Source organism: Aedes albopictus, chromosome 1 (genome assembly GCF_035046485.1).
Source record: "Aedes albopictus strain Foshan chromosome 1, AalbF5, whole genome shotgun sequence".
Classification (NCBI taxonomy): Eukaryota; Metazoa; Arthropoda; class Insecta; order Diptera; family Culicidae; genus Aedes; species Aedes albopictus.
In genome coordinates this window covers 210,120,829-210,142,728 of record NC_085136.1, presented here as the reverse complement: position 1 = coordinate 210,142,728, position 21,900 = coordinate 210,120,829, and the positions used below count along the sequence as shown (strand labels likewise).

The following is a 21,900-nucleotide window of genomic DNA, read 5'->3' as shown; positions in this document are numbered from 1 at the left end:
ATTTTACACGATTTTTTTTACACGATTTTCTCGAAATTACGCGATGTGTTTTTGGAAAGATTCTTCTCTCCTGGTCGCAATTTACTTCCGATGGGGCTCAAATTTCTACCAGAGATCTCTCTTATCACCCTTGATACCCTGTCAAAATTTTAGGATGATCCGATAAAAAAAGTTTTGAAAACTTTTTTTACACGATTTTTTTTACGCGGAACAAATAATCGCGTAAAAACAGAATTTAGTGTATATGGGGATGCTGGCCAATTGCATACTTGGAGGCGTATTCTGTGGGTCTGGCGATATTTCCTTGATTTTAACAAAAACTATAATAGTTATCAAAATAGATGCCTGTTAAGCGGAGAAATTTGATTATTTTCAAGAAAATATTTGTTATTCTTGTAATCAAACAACATGGCGGAAACACACACGTCTTTCTACATTAAAATTGGCCAATATTTGTTAATTTATGCTACTTCCATGATTTAGCAGTATTCACGGCTAAACATTGAAATAAATGCCCTGTCCAAATTATATATACCTGGGGGTGTCCAAAACATATACTCGGTGTCCAAAATGCAATTCTAACAGGCGATTGGAAATTGTGATTTTCTCAGCTTAAAATGCTTTCGTTAAGGTTTTTATCACCAGGAACGCAAAGTACAATCATATTTTAAGCGTATTAATAACTTTGCATAATAATCAATTGCTTTCTAAGGAAGCTAGAAGACGATTTTTCCAGCGTTGTCCTCAGCCTGTCCAAAATACATGAATTACCCTATTGTATTGTAATTCCATATGTCTATGGATGTTCATATTACCCTCAGTCAAGGCGATAATGTTCGCATGCATTCAGCACCAACATTTCAAAAGGGCGTAACTGATCTTCAACACAATATCTTCTCCCATAGCTGTAGATCGTATATCATCTTTCCCAGAACACCAACAACCACTATCGGAAAGAATTGCATTTTCTTCGTCCAGTAGTGGTTGTACATTGCGTCGGAGAGATAAAGGTTTGGTTTCGCCTTTTTGAAATGTTAGCACTGATATATTAAAACGTACACTCTCTATACATCAAATCTGATTTAAAAGCAATAGTCAAATATGGATTAAATAAAAAGAAATATGTCTGTGTGCCAAACGGCTTAGGTTAGGTAGAAAACCAATACATTGAAAGGCCAAAACTCAAAAAGTAGAAAAAGGCTTCAAATAATCAAACTTATTATGCTGCATGAAAATTCGCTCTTTTTTTGAAATATGTAGGTAAGACTTTTTGTCCTAACTAATTTTACTTCCTACATTGCAATAAAAATTATCGCCCAAAGTTGTGCAAAAATGTAAATAGATATACGCGGTTGCATTTAATCGTTTCGGTATCTTCTGCGCGGTCAATCTAAAGCTATTTTCAGCAGGCCCCTGGCATGAATGAAATTTATCGTAGCCAACATCTAACTGCCTTATACTCATATTCGTGCAAATTGTAACAAGCGTGTAATCAACAAACGCAGCTTTTGTTTGATGTTGTGCGCCGCACACGAAATCACATTCACAATGCGTGTTTGTTGGGTTGCTTTATTCAACTAATCGCATGCTCCTCTTACCGTACATTAATATTAAAGCGAGTTTGAAGTGTTTTGTGATCATAAGCGGTGGGAAAAATGATTCCAAAAACTGATCAACAAACCAAAATAAACGTTAAACAAAAAAATGTTGATGTTTTCGCATTTGACAGTGGGCGCTATTTATTAGCGCCCAGGACATCCTGTCTACCATGATTCCAATGCATTGATATAGGCCGTGTCAGGGGCCTGATTTTCAGCAATTATTGTAGACAGGCTTGATAATCCTCCTCGAAATCAAAAGAGTTTTGCAAAATGCTCTAGAGTGGTGTTTTGCTTTTGCCTCGTCGCGAGGGAGCGAACGAACCCCAAACAGAGAGGCAATAAAAACTGAGCGAGGAAGAGGGGAACGAAAAAAGAGCCGATGATTATTTTGGGTTTTTGAGTGCGATTTTCGCCTCGAGAGTCTTCCTTTGTACGGGAGTGGAACTCGCGAGAGCTTTTTGAGTGTGAGTGGACGTGAGAAACAGAACAAGCAATTATGAGTATTGGACGAACTCCTCGCTGCGCGGCAAGCTCGCGCTCGGTGCTGTTGAGGATTTGCGTTGTGATTTCTGAGTTTTATTTTCACTCCTCAGAAAATCGCCGAAATCGCTTACTCATTTTCTCGCGAGGGAGTTTATGTCAAGCCGGATTGTAGAAGACACGAACACGATATGATGTACTGACGACGATCTTTTAGTGATTTTAAACATTTTTGCGCGATAATCTTCAGCGAACTGCGCAATATTGCCTTTCGATTTTTTTTTTCATTTCTACGTTTTGTCATCTCAGCCTCAGCATTTTAAAAGGGCGTAACTGCTTGCAACAGCAACATCTTTTTTTTTTCAAAGCAGTGGCGTGGCACTTCTAGACGAAAAGAATGCTCCTCTTTCGATGGTTTACATTAGAGGGGTGACATGCAATCTACATTCATAGAAGAAGATGCCGTATCAAAAAGCAGTTACGCCCTTCTGAAATGCTGAGGCTGAGATGAAGACAAATCGTACAAATGAAAAAAAATGGAAGACAATAGGTCGAAGAAAAGTAAAATTAGCAAGGGCAAAAGGTTTTAAAAGAAGAAAAAAATTCATCCAGCATACTATGTTTGATTATTTATTGCCTGTTCTGACCTTTCGTCGTTTGGCCTTTCGATATTTTGGTTTTCAATTCTTATAACTTAAGATATTTTGCACAGAGACATATTTCTTTTTGTTTAATTTGTGGTTGTCCATGTCCATGTTTGACTATTGTTTTTAAAGCAAATTTGCTGTGTAGAGAGTGCACGCTTTATCGGAGCTAACATTTCAAAAAGGCGAAACTGCTTGCCGAAATCAAGCCTTTATCTCTCCGACGCAATGTACAACCACTACTGGACGAAGAAAATCCAATTCTTTCCAATAGAGGATGTTGGTGTCCTGGGAAAGAAGAGATACGATCTACAGCTATGGGAGAAGATATTGTGTTGAAGATCAGTTACGTCCTTTTGAAATGTTGGTACTATTATGTATGTGAATACTATCGCCTTGACTGAGGGTAATATGAACATCTATAGACAAATGAAATAACAATACAATATACTTTTAATTGAATTTGTTACATCGATGTAATGTTTGCTTTCTACAGGTCCTACTCCTAAGATCACCTACCGTATATTGACGTAATGAACAATTTTGATACAAAATGCACTCCACCGGTATTTATATGGATGCGAACTACCAAATTTCATTATTATTCATGATAATTGTTGTTACTGATGATTTTAATTCATGATTCTGTTATGAAATGTGGTGTTATTCTATAGGAAACTCGATTTTTTAGAGGTTAGGCCCTTTAAAAGGGCGTAACTAAAAAACTCGCCCAACGATGATTTTAAAAATTTGTCCAGAGGTGTAGGATGGATAAATAAAGAGGATGGCGTTTCAGGTTTTGATGGTATATTTTATTTTATAATAACGGTAAATGGAACACCGTGATATACGGTTCGGGCGCGCGGTCCGAGTTTCGTGATAAAACCGGGCCTTCCACTCCCGCCTTCTGGACACGACACGGGACACATTGGATCGCTACGGTTCGAGTCGAAATGTGTGTATTTAGATTAGAAACACGACTCGCGCGCCCTAAGTATTCGATTCGCGCGCGCGTTCTATCATCGTGAATGAGTTTGATTGTTCTCGCGCCTAGAAGAGTTTTCGTCCGTCAAAGATGATCATGTCCAGGCGTGCTCACCGCCGGGACGGATCGGGTCCGCTGCTGATGGTGTGATGGCTGTTCGCTAAGCTCAGCTTTTATGTGATTGTTTACTTTCCGGGGGAAGCAATCCGATGCTGAATGGAGTTCTTTTTTTGTTGGGGGATGTAGGTAGGTAGCGTGTACGGAACAGGCGGAGGTTACATCATCTGATGTCAGGCCTTAGGTCCGATGGAAGGGTGCTCGCGATTCAGATATTGGAACGCTGATTTATGTGGACAGACTTATGTTAAAAGGGTCATTAGGGCGAACATGATACAAAGTTTGAAAAAGATTTTTTGTTGCCTGCTGGAAGTGCTGGTTCTTGGAACACACTTGGAAACATTATCTTTCAAATCAAAATATCGTGAGTGGCTGTGTATACTTACCGTCACTGGTAAACTCCCATGGGGGTGCAGAGTGTAGTACTGGTTGATTACCTGCTATAACCTGGCTTGGTGCATACACCACAATTATCTGTTAAAGAAAGGCTACTGCCGTTAAGTGGTCTCGATTGATACACACCAGGTTTCACTGGCGTACAAGAGCAATGATTTGCCACATGCTCTTTCGTTTCTCCTACAAATTGCACTTTCTACAGCGGTCTTCCACGTCTTCGTGCTATATGTACAGGTGGTGATTCTGCGTTGGAATAACCCGATCCTGGATGGCTACCGTGGAACCCAGACTCGGATTAAGGATTGTGAGAGCCCGGGGCCGGAAGTGATGTAGAGGCCCCTCGGAGGTATAAATGCGGTGAACAAAAAAGTATTTCTTTGTTTTTGAACAGTACTTTAGCAAAATGCCCCCAGGCCCCCTGGGCTCACTCTTAGATCCGGCCCTGGTGGAACCACATAGTGGAACTTTCTGTTAATACATTCAGTGACGATTTTGGCAGCGGACGTGCTGACGCTTCTTCCTGCTACTGCGCGTCGAAGGATGACTTCCCCCTGGCGAACGCCAATCGTACAGCGTCTCAAGCCTCGTCTTAGTTGACTTTACAACCCCAAAGCTGTAAGGTCAACAAAAGTGCAGCAAACGTGTTGCTCGCTTTTATTTTGCTGTTGACTGATAGAAAGCTCCTTAGAACACATTTGATGCAAGAACTTGTATTAAATCTCATTCTCGATCGTTATGTTGTGAATACCTCTAAGTTGCAGGAAGTCGAGGCTTCAATCATATTTCGAATTTCCTCCAGATAGCAACCACTACTTTACCCGGCAAAGATGGATTGACCGGCATTTGTCAATTCTGAACTCCATCTGGATGTTATTGCGCACGTTGCAACTGTTGATGCAGCCTCTGTACAGATTCCGCAAACAGCTTCAGGTCGTCCAGCTTCAGGTGTGGGTAATTCATATGCTCTTTCTCCAACTTTTCCAATTGGTAGTGGATCAGCTTATGACCCTCGTCCCAGACGGAGACTAACCTAAGTCTCAAGCAGCTGGTTACAGCCACGGCCGCTTGCGGAGTGAGCACTCATGGCCAGCTTTTGATCACTCTGGCCCCAGGGTTCCCGGGTAGAAGGGTAGTCTCGGACGGTGCTGAAGCTATGCACAACAACTGCAAAAATTTACCTTAATTTTGTATTCGGGTGGTTCAGATGATGATATGTATGTGGGATGTTTAATATGCTGTCAAAGCGGTCTGCGAGCGATCAGAGCACATATCGGAACGAACAGGGAGCAGCCGAAACGCGCCAGGGAAGTCACAAGCGTGCGGTCGTAGATAGCTTGTTGCGCCGTAGGTGAGTAGGTAGCTACCGGGACACGGGCAGCGGCCCAATCATGGCACTTGGTCGTAGACCTAGGAACACAGCCGGAGAGCGACTGATGTATTCATGGAGAGCATCTGGGATACAGCCGGCAAGCCGCGCTGATGATGAGCGGCGAGCCGAACGTGGCATAGCCGCCGAGTAGCTCTTGGGCGGCCGGAGAGGCAGTCCTAGGGGTATTCGAATGGCGTAGCAGTCTGCTGTTGAGATGTCGGTTAGGGAAGTTTAGACGAAAAAGCCTCTCCTTACCCACGGCGGAGGAGGGGGAGGGTTGCTGAGGGATGGTTTGACGAGTCCAATGGAGTATTCGCCCTGCGCCGTAACTATACGACACCAAAAATCTCATTAATCGCCTCTTTCCTCGTGGGCAGGTGTTCTTCGAATCTCTTTTTCAGCAGTGTTTTCCCTCTCTTTTACGTTATTTTTCCTTCTCTTGCGTTCCACAGTTCCACAATCGCATCGCAGCCGACTTAAATTAGTATTAGTTTCACAACAGTCATAGTGGCATTTGTTGAGTGATCTTCAGAGGGGGTTCATGGAAATGCTGAAACACAGCGAACAAAAGGCATCGCCTTTATTCTCCTCCTGATGCTGAGAGTTCTGGACCGCAACACAGTTGTTCCATCGGTAATTTGTCTCGACGTGCTGCACATCCCCATCGCTTGTTTCATTGACCTGATCACGTTCAGATCTGTTTTGTACAGTTTCTTGAGTGGTACGGGAAGGTGCGAGTGCGGTACTTAGTTCTACGCCTTTTAGCAGTCGATGTACGCCATGCTCAGGTTCCTCTACTTTTCGGTAACTTGATCGGTAATGTCTCCAACTCCATTGCACTGTCGCTCTTCGTTTCAGTCACATCCTATCGTTGCAATGTTGGACATGGTTTTCCAATAGATTGGCATAGAACTGTGTGACGTTACTAATCTCTGCCTATTTCAGATGCTCTCTGCAAAATCCTTACCGCTTCTACTATCTGGACCCTTTTTGGTCACATTCTCGATTTTTTTAAGTCATTCACATTTTTCCCGTGAAAAAAAAAACTCCATATTCGTTCCTTTCCATATCCATTCCCTCCGAAGAAGACATTCGTCTTCCTAGGAGGAAGCGTCGTCGTAGACCACCAGAACCAGAAACTCCAGCTGGCCATCATAAAGTGTAATTAAGCGGCCATTAACACACAGAGAGAAGCACACACCACACCAGCCCGCAGCCAGCAGCAGTCTGTGTGTAGGTATCTACGTCTACCAGACCAGCGAATACACCGAATCATCACCCAAAACTTGCAACTTTTCGTTCTTCTTGATTTTCGCGCTGCCCGGCTAAATAGCATCGTTGCGTTGCGTTGGGTCGGGTGGGTGGTCACCAGTGTTGCCACAGGTACAGATTATTCTGTAAAAGTACAGATTTTTTTCAACTTTTCGGTACAGATTCTGTACGGTACAGATTACAGATTTTCAGCAAAAAGTACAGAATGGTACAGATTTTTTGAAATTGAGAAAAAATCATTGAAATTCAAATTTAAAACATTTTTAATACTGATATTTTTGTTTTTATAGTTCAGAAATTAGTATCATTAAACTCAATTTAACCCTTCAGCGCGCGCGCCGTTGTAAAAAGTACAACACTACCAAAAACCCTCGCTCGTCGTATACAGCGCGTGCGCGGTGCAGTTCCAGCTGCTTGATGGTGCGCGTCCTGGAAGGTTAAGTGTTTTTCATAGTTTAGCCTGAATGTAATGCTCTTTTTTTGTGTATTTTAAACGATTTTAAATCAAATGTGGTACAAATTTGGTACAGATTTTGGGTACAGATTTTTCGAATGTCTGGTACAGATAAAAAAGATTTTTGAGCCTGCGGTACAGATAAAAATGTGGCAACACTGGTGGTCACTGCCTTGGAAACACGTCATATGCGAGAGAGTGCAACAATCTACGATACGAAGTCGGCGAGGCGAGCAGGCGAACAAGCGAGCAAGCGACCGAGCGCAGACACCACCATCGCACCAGAATGAATCTATTGTTACAAGACCATTAATCATTTGATTTTCTGTAATAAATTTAGCCATTTTCAAGTTTTTGCATCGTTTGCCATGCGGAGCCACCTCTGCCACGCCACCGACAGCTTACGAGCTTCTATGAGGTGGAAGGTAAGATGGAAGGCTGTGGTGGGGCAAAAGCTTGTCTGGAACCATCCCACCGAAAGTGGTGTGTTTCGGTGTGTCTGAAAGAAACCACTTGTCGAGATGGTTTCTGGAAGGAAAAGTATTGGGACGTTATCAATCAAAGCTCGTACTGTTGAGGAAAGATTCCGAAACATTACAGTTCAGTTGTAACGTTGATTTCGGCATTTGTGTGGTTCATTGGTGTACTGTAGAACCATACTGAGGGTGTCTTGTGTGATTCTCTCGTAATTACATATGATTGGTAAACCACGACTAAGGCGGTTGCCTCTGAGTTGTCTATATGGATTCTACTATTTCCGAAGATTATCGGGAAGTTTTCTTGCCTTCGATATCTGTTCCACCTTTGGACGCTTACAGACTATGAAGGAGTTTTATTCAACAATACTTTTCTGTGGCACGGTATCAGGCATACCAGGATCATCTGGATTGCTACCTATATGAGTTGGATCTATACGTCTGCTCTCAGCACAGTTTTCTGAAACTCCCCAAGGACCACTGCAGTGGTAGGAGGCATGTATTTAGAAGGGTGATCTGGGATAACAATTGGAAGGCGGCATTCAGAAGAGATCTTACCTTCTAATGTGTAGCCTTTCCTATTGTTCAACTCTTCAGCTTTGCGCTAGCTGTACCGCTATGCAGATCCTGGAAATGCTGAAAACCGCTACATAAGCTTTAACCCTTATGTGGCCGACAGGGTACCCGGGTACCCAGCGGCCAGCGCCCATTTAAAAAGCACGGTGTAGAAAAAATCAAAAAGTTTGTCGGACACATAACGGTTAACGACGGTTCATGGTCGAGCAGATCGAATGTTTACTCATACCTACATCGATTTACTACTTGCGAAGCTACATTTCTATTCCCAAGTGACCACAATTGCAGTCAAATTATACTACGTAACAGATGTAGTTTTGCATGCAGTTGTAGTTCTTCGACAGCTTACGAGTTTCTATGAGGTGGACTGTAAGACGGAAGGCTGTGGTGCTGTGGTGGGGCAAAAGCTTGTCTGGAACCATCTCACCGAAAGTGGTGTGTCTGAAAGAAACAACTTGTCGAGATGGTTTCTGGAAGGAAAATATTGGGACGTTATCAATCAGGGCTCGTTACTGTTCAGAGATTTCGGCATGTGTGAGGTTCATAGGTGTACTGTAGAACCATATTGAGGGTGTCTGGTACTCTGGTGTGGTTCTCTCGTAATTATGATTGGTAAACCACGGCTAAGGCGGTCATAGGTCAATGTTGCCTCTGAGCTGTCTATATGGATTCCACTATCTCCAAAGATTATCGGGAAGTTGTCTTGCCTTCGATATCTGTTCCACCTTTGGACGCTTACAGACAATGCTACCTATGTGAGTTGGATCTATACATCTGTTCTCACCGCAGTTTTCTGCAACTCCCCAAGGATCACTTTAGTGGTAGGAGGCATGTATAGCACTTCGAAGGCAGACATTCAGAAGGTTGATCTCGGATAGCAATTGGAAGGCGGCATTCAGTAGAGATCTTACCTACTAATTTGTAGCCTTTCCAATCGTTCAACTTTTCTGCTACGCGCTAGCTGTACCGCTATTACAGTACATCCTGGAAATGCTGAAAACCGCTACATAAGCTTTAACGACGGTTTATGTTCGAGCAGTTCGAATGTTTACATCGATTTACTACTTGCGAAGCGACGTTTCTACTCCCAAGTGACCACAATTGCAGCCGAATTATACTACGTAACAGTTGTAGCTTTGCATGCAGTTTTAGTCTTCCATGGAAGACCATGTGGAAGACTATGGAAGTGTTTCATAATCATTTGGGAAAAACGATGTCGAGCGGGCGTCACCAAACACCACATCGCCTCCCACTCTGTTAAGCTCATTCCATCAACGTAAGGGTTAAATCTTCTCCGAGACTTGCTTGACACCTCCAACTGTTAGGGCCGTTCTTTCCTCGGCGAAGGCTACCCAATGAACGTTTCCAAGTATCATGTGTTCTGCTGCATTCAACTCTGCAGTTGACAAGAAGCTACTATCAGAACCAGACCCTACAAGGACACTGAAGTAGTTCAATCTAGCAATGCTGTCCGTCACATGATATTCGCACAGGTGATCGTCGTGCGACTTCTCTCTTTCTCTACTGCACCGTTGAGTTTTGCGCTTTCAGCCAATTCGGACCTTTCCAGATACCCTGGTCCGCCAAATTGTCTACTCTAGATACACCACTCGGTTTGCTACAAATGTAGTGGAAGATGCTGCAGTCCACATCAGAACACACTTTGAATCCGGCCAGAATTAGGCTGGAAGCGACAACCTCGTCGAGTCTCTGACCTTCTCGAATAATTATAAGACAGGAAGCGTATCGCATTATTCAAGACTTGGAATCCTCGGAAGTTTTCTCTTGAAATTACGCCAAGCCTTACCCACCGTTACTTTGGAGGTACTGGTTGGTCTGAATCCAAACCTTTGCTATTTGCGTCTTTTAGCGCAATAAGATCGAAAAGGCTAGCTATCGGCGATAGGAGTCGGGGTTTAGAGAGTGGGACGTCCAACTTCAGCGAAGGAAAATCAAATTGAAATCGGTGAATAACAGTTATTGGCATCCAAGTCATTCCGAAAGCTATTCGAAGTAGGTCAGAATTTAATTGGTACTGTAAAGGCTGCGTATCTTGTGATACATACCCCATTATTGAGGCCATTAGTCTCTTCTCAGAAACTCCTATCTTTAGCTCCTCGTGATACCGACAGGGCTGCAAGAAACCTTAGGGATGATCGGGTAGTAATCCTCCGTGGAAGTTGTGGTCGCAGGCCGACCTGTGAAAGGGGGTTGTTCTTCAGGTTAGGAGCGGCTTTCAACAGCGTTAGGGATGACTGATCAACGTCCAAGTGCCATTAAAGGACTTCAAGCTCAACTGTACATCATGGCCCTCCAGAAGGTTTGATGATTAGTATCAGGCGAGCCAACCGTAACAGCGAAAAGAAAACATGAAAATAATACCAACCAGATCCAATGACAACGATCCCAGCGACGAAGAAAGAACTTGTGTTTTAAAACTCGGTACGGGGAACTGTAGATCTCCTTACTTCATCGGGAGCACCCGCATACTCGCCGGTGTAGTGGAGTACCACGGATTTGACATTGTAGCGCTGCAGGAGGTATGTTTGACAGGATTAGAACCCAATTCAAATCCGTTGGTATCCTGGATCGCCAGATTCTTCGTGGCAACTTCTTCCAAAATGCTGGAATATGACTGTTCTACTTCCTCAACTTGAAATCGCCCTGTTCCGTCAGTTGATGTCTCAGACAAATAACAGTACCAACACCGTTCATCCTGGTAATGACATCATCTATGCATACGTTTTTACGGAAAAATGGCTTATTGGTTAGGTGCCAATTGCAGAAGAGTCCAGGTAGATGCGAGTTTTGATCCATACGTTATGGTGTTCAACTCAAACACCCTTACTTTTTCATCGGACATGAAACGGAAGAGCGTTTTCTCGACATCTGATATGAGGATGGTCTTTTTCGTCCAATTCTGCAGATTTACGGACCCCACAGCTTCCTGAACTACTGGGCCTATCAGAAATGCATTATTCAAGGACACCCCGGATGATGTTTAGACAACACTGACTACAGTGGTGGTACTGACTCCCTTGGCCACCGGATGATGAGGTAACTCCATTCTAGGGATTACTTATCGATATCTTCGACTTTTGCATGTGTCACATATGCAGGACGACGTACTGCTTTCGCAAGTTCTCTTCCTTTTCCAATCTTCGTGTCGATCCAAGTAAACGCCAACATCAATTTACCATGATTCGTCTAAATTTGCAAAGATTCTGAACCTCAATGGAACCTTTTTGAAACATATCTCTACACACTTAAATTCAGAAATTGATCTCGGTAAACGGTTTACCGACAATCCAACAGCTGATATCTCGGTAAAATATTTACTGATTCTCGGTTAAATTTTTACCGAGATTTCGGTGAATTTTGCCGGGATCTCGGTAAAAAGTTGGATTACCGAGATCTCGGCAAAGTTTTAACGACATCTCGGTAAAACTTTTACCGAGATTCTGTGAAAATTATTACCGGATTCTCGGCTGTTGGATTCTCGGCAATCCGTTTGCTGAGGTCGGCGATTTAATTTAAGTGTGTACACAATTTCTCTTCCAAGGAACATGAATTTTGGGATCCTTGCTCTTTGCAAGACCAAAAGCCTTCGATCAACCGCTCCAGATCCGAGGTTGCTCCTAACATGTCAACATGGCAGTTGACGTTGGGATAAGAGTAGTCACTAGAGACTACCCGTCCGAATACCCAGGGTTGTCGGTAGAATATTTCCTATATACAGTCTCCGTTCAGTCATGGAGAACTCGATGAAAGCATCGCTGTCAAGAGCCAGGGCGATTTCTTTGGAAGAGTGCTGGGTCCATTAGATGAACTCCATCTGGTAGGTTCCGCCCTTTCGCTTCCACCTGTAGAAACTGTTGATAGATTTATTGTCTCTTTGAGCACTACCAGGGTTATTTCATTTCCCTCGAAAAGTTCGGAGTTCAAGAGCTGTCCTAGCTATTGCCAGCATGATTCTTGATGACATCTGAGCAACGTTGCATGCTGAAATGTCTGAGGCCTCCACGTTGCTCACTCGGGAGTAGAATGGGAACTTGTGGATCCTTGCGAAGCTTGAGAATTCGTTGGATGGTTGCCACAGCAATCGCCATTGTAACGATATCCTGCTCCGCTCTGAAGCATGTCAAAGTATGGTGACACTTCTTGCAGATCCTACAGGAGAACTTAGATCGGCAATCCTTCGCTTGATGAGCTGATCGTAAGCGCTTCCTGCAAAGTCCCTTGGATTTCAGCAGTGAACCACTGATCACAACGGATATGTTTTAGAAATGCGGAACAGTGGTATATAACATAGCTATACTTGCGAGCTGCATGGTTCGGCTGAACCGAATTGTAACTCGTTTTCACTGTTGGGATGAAGACAATTGAGGATGGAACTCTGAGTCCACCGACTTTGGCGTTCCCAAATGCTAAAACATCGCTGAAACATTTCTTCTATTTTGAACTTTTGCCTTGATGAACCATTAATTTCCACAACAGAAGCCCAAATCAACACTAGATACAGCAATTAAAATGTAAACAAACAGCACCTTGTTGGCGTTCCTTCCTGCGTTCCTGCGTGGGAATCGCCGAAAACTACCTTCAACGCATCGCTATTAGCCGCTGCTGATTGGATCAAATTAGTGTTAATTCAATAATCGACACTGACCGACACCACACCGGTGGCGGCAGGCTGTTCAATCAGCGCCGACCGATTTATGTCTAGGAGCAGCCTGCCGGTGCCAGCACAGAGCAATACAGCTGCCGCTGTGCAAATACAGCGCCACGGCACACGAGCTGAGAATCGCTAATAATTGCGCCAAATTGGCAACAGTCAATTCGGTCCCTCCAATCCATCCTGGGGGATCGCAACTAGACCACTAGGTCCGGTCCACGGAACAAGTTCATGATTAACCCTCCATCAGTCGCATCAAAAAAAGTTACACGAGCGGTCGCGTCGTGTACTCAGTACACGGCATACGCTTTCAATTATGGTTTACATGCTTTACTAGATACAATGTTGGTGTCTTCAGCAAAAATGTCCAACTGGATAGTGCGCGTCTGATAGTGGACATGTGGAACCGGTCAACACGATCTGGTCCTGTCCCGGGTGTCGGAATGGCCCTCGCGGGAACCTGTTTCGTGGACATTTCAGTTATGGCACCAAAACTAGGCATGCGACGGCTCTATCTTCATGATTTTCCATATCCATTATTTTGGTAACCATGAAAATGACCAGTGACCTCCCTGGCCAATCCGTGGCCACTGGAATGTGCCCTGGAGGAACCTGTTTCTAGGACATTTTGACCATGACACCAAAACTAGGCATGCGACGGCTCTATCGTCATGATTTTTCATAACCATTATCTTAGTAACCATGAAAATGACCAGTGACCTCCCTGACTAACCCGTGGACATCGGAATGTGCCCTGGAGGAACCTGTTTCGAGGACATTTTGACCATGACACCGAAACAAGGCATGCGACGGCTCTATCTTCATGATTTTTCATATCCAACATCTTAGTAACCATGAAAATGACCAGTGACCTCCCTGGCTATCCCGTGGCCTCCGGAATGTGCCCTGGAGGAACCTGTTTCGAGGACATTTTGACCATTACACCAAAACTAGGCATGCGACGGCTCTATCTTCATGATTTTTCATATCCATCATCTTAGTAACCATGAACATGACCAGTGACCTCCCTTGCTAACCCGTGGCCTCCGGAATGTGCCCTGGAGGAACCTGTTTCGATGACATTTTGACCATGACACCAAAACTAGGCATGCGACGGCTCTATCTTCATAATTTTTCATATCCAACATCTTAGTAACCATGAAAATGACCAGTGACCTCCCTGGCTAACCCGTGGCCACCGGAATGTGCCCTGGAGGAACCTTTTTCGTGGATATTTTGGCTTTGACGCCAAAACTAGGCATTCCACGGCTCTAGCTTCATTATTTTGCATATCCATCATCTAGGGTAAATCGCCAATTGTTACACACCTTAAAAACTCGCCACTTGTTGCACACCTCATAAGAAAAGCATGGAGTGTGCAACAATTAGCGAGGTTCCAAGGTGTGCAATAACTCTATATGAGGCAGTCATGCTTATAATTTCGCTTATAGCATGGTGAATCCGTTAATTTGATACATATTTGCCTCCCAAAAGCGTTTTTGTATTGTATAAAAATATGTCCAATATAGTTTTGTAATTTTCGAATAGAAAGAAATAAAAAGTAGTTTTTTTTTGCTTCACGGAGCAGTTTAGCGGTTTAGCGATATACGAACACTTTCGCAGTTATATGACAGTTTTCGGTGTCAGTAATTTTGTTTAACTGCTAACTGCAACATGTTTACGTTCCACTTAACGAATGAAATTGAGTAACTGCAACGCCTGACAGATGTCATAAAGCCATCAATTGACGTAAAATGAACGTAAACTTCATGCTACTATTCATAGGCCAGAGGAACTTACTCACAGCATCAGTTACTACTGCATTTCGTTATATGAAGATCCTGCTTTTTCTCTTTGTTTTATTCATCCACATTCATTTAATTCCTCCAGCCTATTAGGGCAAACATGGCACATCGTTTTGACGTTTGGCGGTGCGATAACTCCAAATTTGTTGAACTTACCGGACTTACAGGTAAAAAGCATTGCAGTTAAACCGTTTGCACCGACCGAACGTCTACTGTACTTATTCTTGACATATCATTCCTACTGAAACATAGCCTTCCAACTCCAAAATACATGACAGTAGATAGCAGTGGAAGCAAATTCGGTTTCATGCGATACTGCGAGTTATAACGCCGGGGTAAGTCCGCCTAGTCTTAGAAGAACCCTGCAGAAAATCGCTCAAGAAATTCTCTGATAAATCACTAGATAAATTTCATGATAAATTTCTGGCGAAATTTTGTGATATATCCCACGGATGAATTATTTCGGTGGAAATATTTCAAAAGTATTCTATTCTTCCTAAAGGAATTCATGGAATAATCACATGAAGAATTTATGTAGAAATGCCACGTGAAGTACCAGAGGGAATTTCTGGAGGGATTCAAAGCAAACTTCTAGAGGAATCACAGCGAAAATCTATGAAAAAGGGGAAATTCCTTAAGGAATCATTAAAAGAAATGCTTTGAAAGAAAATGAGGCATCCCTTTTACCAAGGGCTGAAAGTCTCTTTAATAAAGATAAATCAATCAATGAGGCATCCCTGGAGTAATCCAACAGTGTTTCCTGGAACCAGCAATCTTTGAATGGGTCTCTGAAGAAATTCATGGTGGTTTTTGCCGATATCCTGAGTTTTCGGAAGAAATACCGGTGAAATCCCTGAAAACAAAAATTTAGAAAATAGTTCAAAATGGGCAGAATAAGTACCAGCAGGAATTACTGGGTGAATCTCAACAAATACTTATTGAGCAGGAAGGTATTAGAGCATTGCTGGTGTATGACTGGGAGAATCCCAGTAGAAATTTTAAAGGGAATGGCAGGATGAATCCTTGCAAAAATCTCTGGAATCCCATGGGGAATCCTAGAGAAGCCACAGGGGAAATTCCTGGAGGAATCATATCGAGAACTTTTGGAGAAATAGGACAGATCGGCGAAGTACTAGATTTGTAGTAATGAGCTGAATTTTTGTATGGTGAGAAATTCAATTCTCCGTTTTTGCAATGAAATGGTGTAAAAAGCGAGGGTACTATTATTCCTTACCTAATTTGATGCTGTTTGAGCAAAAATTTGTGCAACAGTGTTGTTGTTTTCTCCATTTCTTGCAACATAAACAACATAGTTATCCATAGTTTTGCTCAAACAGCATCAAATTAGGCAAGGAATAATTATACTGCACGCTTTTTGCACCATGTCATTGCAGAAACGAAGAATTGACCTTCTCACCATACACAAATTCAGCTCATTACTACAAGTAGACCTGTGCGCCGCCGTGCCACGCCGCCGCCGCCGACACTTTTTGTCTCACGCCGACGCCGACCGAGGTATCGGCGGCGCGCCATACGCCGCTGTTTGTCACGCCGCCGATTTTCATTTTTCACGCCGGTGATCAGCGCACGAACAAAATTAAGTTTACATAAAGTTGAGATAAAAAAAATCCTACGATCACTATCATAAAAGTTTAATTACAATAACTGATTTCTCAACTCTTAGAACACACATTCACATCTCTCCAGAAGTTTTTTCTTCCAGAAGGATTCAGTGATGCCTCCGGAAGATCCTCCTAGGATTCCTCCAGAAAATTCCACAGGGATGCCTCCAAGATGATTTTTTTTTAAGATCTCAGGAAGATCTCGACAGATTCAGACATAACCTCAGAAATTTATTTAGAGAATTCAAAGATGCCTCCTAGAGATACATCAGAGATTCATCCAGAAGAAGATACTTCAGCGATTCTCATAGGAGGTCCTTCAGAGATTAGTCTGAGAGTTCCTCCATGAATTCCTTCAGAAGTTCCTTCAGGAGTTCCTACAGGAGTTTCTTTGGGAACTAGTCCAGGAGTTTCCTCAGAGATACCTCCAGGAGATCCTTCAGAAATTCCAGAAATTTGTTCATGAATCCCACCTGAAATTTCTTCGAAGATTCCTCTTGGAAATACTTCGGGATGCCTAGAGATTTTTTTTCGGTGATTCTTTCAGGAGTTCTTTTAAGGATTGCTCTACAAGTTCCTTCGGTGATCTCTCAGGGATCACCCTAATAGCTCCAAGAGGTTTCTGGGATGCCTCCAAGTGTTTATTGGGATTTACTTCAGAATTTCCCTAAGCTATTTCAACGGGAGTTCGTTCATGTATCCTTCCAGAAGTCCCTTTAAAGATTCTTTTAAGAGGATTCATAAATGCCACCTGGAGATCCATCAAGATTCCCGTGAGAAGTTTCTTCATTAGTTCATGCAGGAGGTCTTTAGAAATTAGTCCCCCATTCCATCAGAGATTTCTCCAGGAGTTTCAAGGATTCTTGCAGATGTTTCTTCACAGATCCCTCCTGAATTTCTTCAGGGATTCCTACAGAAGTTGCTTCAGAGAATCTTATACGAAGATCCCTCCCAGGGATCTCCCTCCAGGGGAATTCAGGGATTACCCCAGAAGTTAATTCAGGGATTCCTATATAAGAGTTCCTTCCAAGATTCCTTCAGGATTCCTTAGGGGATTTCACGAGAAGTTCCTTTAGGAATTCTTCCAGGGATCGCTCCTGGGGTTCCTTCAGATTGTAGGTTGAGATTGAGATTTTTCCAGGAAGACTCACGGATGCCTCCAGCAGTTACATCAGAGATTTCTCCAAAAGCTCAATCAGAAATTCTTACAGGAATTGCCTTAGGGAATCTTGTAGGAGTTTCTTCCCTTAGGATTATAACAAGGCATATCTCCAGAATATTCTTGAGGGATCTTTCATGGAGTTTCCATAAGAATTCCTCAAGGATTTCCTTCTGGAAATCATTTGAGGAATTCTTTAGAGAATACTTCCTGTAAATCCTTCCCCCTACTCGGAAAGATCCGCTGAAAATCCTTCGAGGACTCCGCCTGGAAATCCTTTGGAACTTTCGAGCATTTTCCTGGAATCCCTGCAAGGATTTCTCTTGCAATTTTTTCGGGGATTCCTCCTAGACTTCCTTCAGTGGTTCCATCGAGGACTTCCATCGAGGATTCCACCTGGCCTTTTTTCCTGGATTTCTTTCGGGGATTCCTCTTAGAATTCCTCCGGAGATTCTTCCTAGATTTTCTTTCAGGGTTTCCTCCTAGACTTCCTTCGTGGATTCCTCCTGCAATTCTTTCGGGGATTCCTTCTAATATTCCGTCAAATTTCTTTGGTGATTCCTCTCAGAATTCCTTCGGAGATTCCACCTGGATTCCTTATGGAGTTCCTCCAGGGATTTTTCCTGCATTTCATTTAGGGATTCCTCTTGGACTTCTTTCAGGGATTCCTCCTAGAATTCATTCTGAAATGTCTCCTGAAATTCCTTTGGGTATTCATCCTGGATATCCTTCATGGATCCATCCTGAAATTTCTTCGGGGTTTACTCCTGGAATTTCTTTGATGGTTTCTCTTAGAATTCCTTCGGAGATTCCTTCTGAATTGGTTCAGGTATTCCTCATGGAATTCCTTCAGGAGACTTTCTGAAATCCCTTTGAGGTTTTCTTCTGGAATTGCTTCATTGATTTCTCCTAGAATTCCTTCGAGGATTCCTCCTGGACTTCCTATGGGGATTCCTCCTGAAAATCCTTCGAGTATTCCGCTTGGAAATGCTTCGGAAATTCCTTCCAGATTTTCTGCTCCTCCTGGGATTTATGCAGGGATTTCTCCTGTAATTTTTTCGGGGATTTCTCCTGGAATTTTTTCAGGAATTTTTCCAGGGATTCCTTCGGGTATTCCTGCTGGACTGTCTTCAGGGATTTCTCCTGGGCTTCCCTCGGGGACTCCTCCTGAAACTCCTTCAGGGATTCCTCCTGGATTTCAATCGAAGATTCCTCCTTAAAACCCTTCGGGGATTCCTCCTAGAGTTCCTTCGAGCATTTCTCCTGGATTTCTTTCGGGAATTCCTCTGGAACTTTCTTCGAGGATTCCTTCTGGAATTTCTTCGGGGATTCCTCCTAATATTCCGTCGGGGATTCATCATGAAATTTCTACGAGAATTTCTCTTCGAATTTGTTCGGGGATTCTTCCTGGAATTCTTTCGGGTTCTCCCCTTGGAATTCCTTCGGGAACTCCACCTAGAATTATCTCAGGGGTTTCTCATGGAATTCCTATGAGGGTTCCTACGAGAATTCCACCTGGATATATTTCGATGATTCCTCCTAGGAATACTTTGAGGATTTATTCTGGATTTTTTTTAAATCTGGAATTTTTTTGGGGCTTCCTCCTGGACTTGCTTCACCAAATATCCTTCTGGGATTTTCGGGGATTCATCTTGATATTCCGTCGTGGATTCCTTCCTGAATTCCTCGGGGATTTCCTTCTGGAATTCCTTTGGTGATTCCTTTTCGATTTCCTTCGGAGATTCTTCCTGAAATTTCTTCAAAAATTCCTCATGGAATTACTCCAGGATTCCTCCTGTAATTCTGTCGGTATTTCCTTCTGTAATTTCTTCGGTGATTTCTCCTAGAATTGCTTCGGAAATTTTTCCTAGTATTCGACGATTCCTTCTTGAATTTCTTTGGAGATTCCTCCTGGACTTCCTATGGGGATTCTTCTTAGAATTCCTCCGGGGTTCCACTTTGAAGAATCCGCTTGTAATTCCTCGAAGATTCTTCCCGGAATTCCTTCGAAAGTGCTCTCTCGGATTCCTGCAAGGATTTCTCCTGTAATTTCTTCGGGGATTCTTTCTAGGCTTCCTTCGAGGGTTCCTCCTAAAATTCATTGCAAGATTTCCTCCTGGATTTCCTCCGGTGATTCTTCCTAGAATTTCTTCGAGAAGTTCCCCTAAAATTCTATCGGGGATTTCTCTTGGAATTTCTTTGAAGATTCCTCTTATAGTAATTTTGGGGATTCCTCTTAAAATTACTTCAGGGGTTTCTCTTGATGGGTTCTTCCTTCGAGGATTCTAATTAAAATTCCTTAGGAATTCCCTCTTGGGATTCCTTTGGTGATTTCTCTTTGCATTTCTTCGGAGATTCCTCCTAGATTTTTTTCGGGGATCCTTCACGGATTTCCTCCGGGAATTCCTCTTAGAATTCCTCCGGGGATTCTTCCTAAATTCCTTCGGAGTTTCCTGCTAGAATACCTTATGGGCTTCCTCCTGGAATTCCTTTGAGGTTTCCCCATGGAATTCATTCGGAAATTCCTCTTAGTATTCTCTTAGGAATTTCTCCTGGAATTCCTTCTCGCTATTTTTCGTTGATTCCTCCTAGAAATCCGTTGGGGATTCCTCTCGAATTTCTTTTGAAATTCCCGCTGGGATTCCGTAGGAGATTACTCTTGGAATTCCTTTGGAAATTCCTGCTGTAATTCCCCTGGGATCCCTGCTTGAATTAATTTGGGGAATCTTCCTGGATTTCCTTCTGAAGTTCCTCGAATACTTCAATCAGGGATTGGTTCAGAATTTTCTGCAGGAATCTCTAAAAGAGATTCTTGAACCGCCAGAGATTCCTGCAGAAGTTTCTTCAGGGTTTCAAACAGCAGTTTCCACAGAGATTAGTTCTGAATTTTCTTCATGGATTGCTTCAGGAGTTTCTTTCAGGCTCCTCCTAGGATTCCATCTGAGACCTCCCTGAAATCATTAGGAGATTCCTTAGTGTAAATAGTGTGACCTTATTATCCAGTTTGATTGCTTCCGAAGGTTCTGAGACAACCAAACAAAAAAACTGTAGCAAAATCAATATTTTATTACCCTTCATTTGCATTGGAGTAATTCAATATGCTTTACATTTAGGATACCGGCAATGTATCAATATTCCTTTCCAATTATAAATATTTGTTATCCCTAACTTCGAAACAGCTGCGAGTACTTCGGCTCCCCAAACTATTAGTATTATGGTTGTTGACAATTTGAAAAATGTAAACAACGTAAAAACAAAAATGTATGAATCATTTCGGCTCTGTTATGTCCATGTGGCGGCCGAGCCTTCCAAATAAACGAATAAGTAAAAAAAAAGTGTCTCAGTAGTAGGTCTAATGGCAGTGATGGATCCGTACAGAAATAAAAAAAGGTATTCATTCTAACGTAATAGTTAATGTCATCAATATTGGTCATGTTCTTTGCTTTGCCTAATATGGTCAAGTTTTGGTCACGCCGATTCACGCCGCCGCCGCCGCCGCCGAAAGCTGCCACCGGCGTGACGCCGATGACGCCGCCGCCGCCGGCCAAAAATGGCCCTCACGCCGCCGCCGAGCAAAATAAAGTCGGCGCACAGGTCTAACTACAAGTACTTTACCAATTGTGTCCTATTTCAAAGCCCTTTTAGAGGAATCCTAGCAGATTAAAGCCAGTAGGAATAAATGGAGGAGTTTGAATCCTTGAAAAGAAAAACTCTAGAGGAACTCCTTCGAGAATTTTAGGATAAATCACAGAAGGTATTTCATTAAGAGATTCCTGGGTGAATTCCCGAGTGAATTTTGGAGGAATCTCAAGAGGAATTCTAGGAGGCATTATCGTATAGGAAACTTTGAATTTTCCACTGCTGAAAATGAAATGATGTACACTCCAACGCTACCTGCTAGGGGATTTGTTACTTTTAATCACATGAACGGGTAACGTTTGACGCTTGAGCAGTTCGGTATGTAAAAATGTAAAATAATCTTGTTTTATGCGATATTGGTTCAAATAGTTAGATATAAAAAGGTATACTATACAGTTGACTTTTGAAGATAGGTATATAAAATACAACAATGAAAAAAAAACATTTAAACAAGGTTAAAAATCATTGTTGAGTGAATAACATAATCTGAGGAGGGGGGATCTTTTTTGGCTTCGATATAACGTAACTTTAATATATCGTAACGAACATAAAAATATTGTTACGTTATATCGAGTTATGAATGTATACTAATATTAGTTTGGGCGATCCACGGTACTCACAGCTGCTTAAGAA

General features: G+C 42.7%; 1 protein-coding gene across 2 annotated transcripts in view; it reads left to right on the top strand.

Moving 5' to 3' along the window:
- The window catches only part of LOC115267652 (headcase protein-like), a 90,440-nt gene extending 68,540 nt beyond the window's left edge, over positions 1-21,900 (top strand). For both annotated transcript variants that reach the window (XR_009996387.1, XM_062846186.1), the window contains one exon: positions 1-21,900. This exon is cut by the window's left edge and continues 11,189 nt beyond it. The gene's annotated coding sequence lies outside the window, so the exon portion shown is untranslated.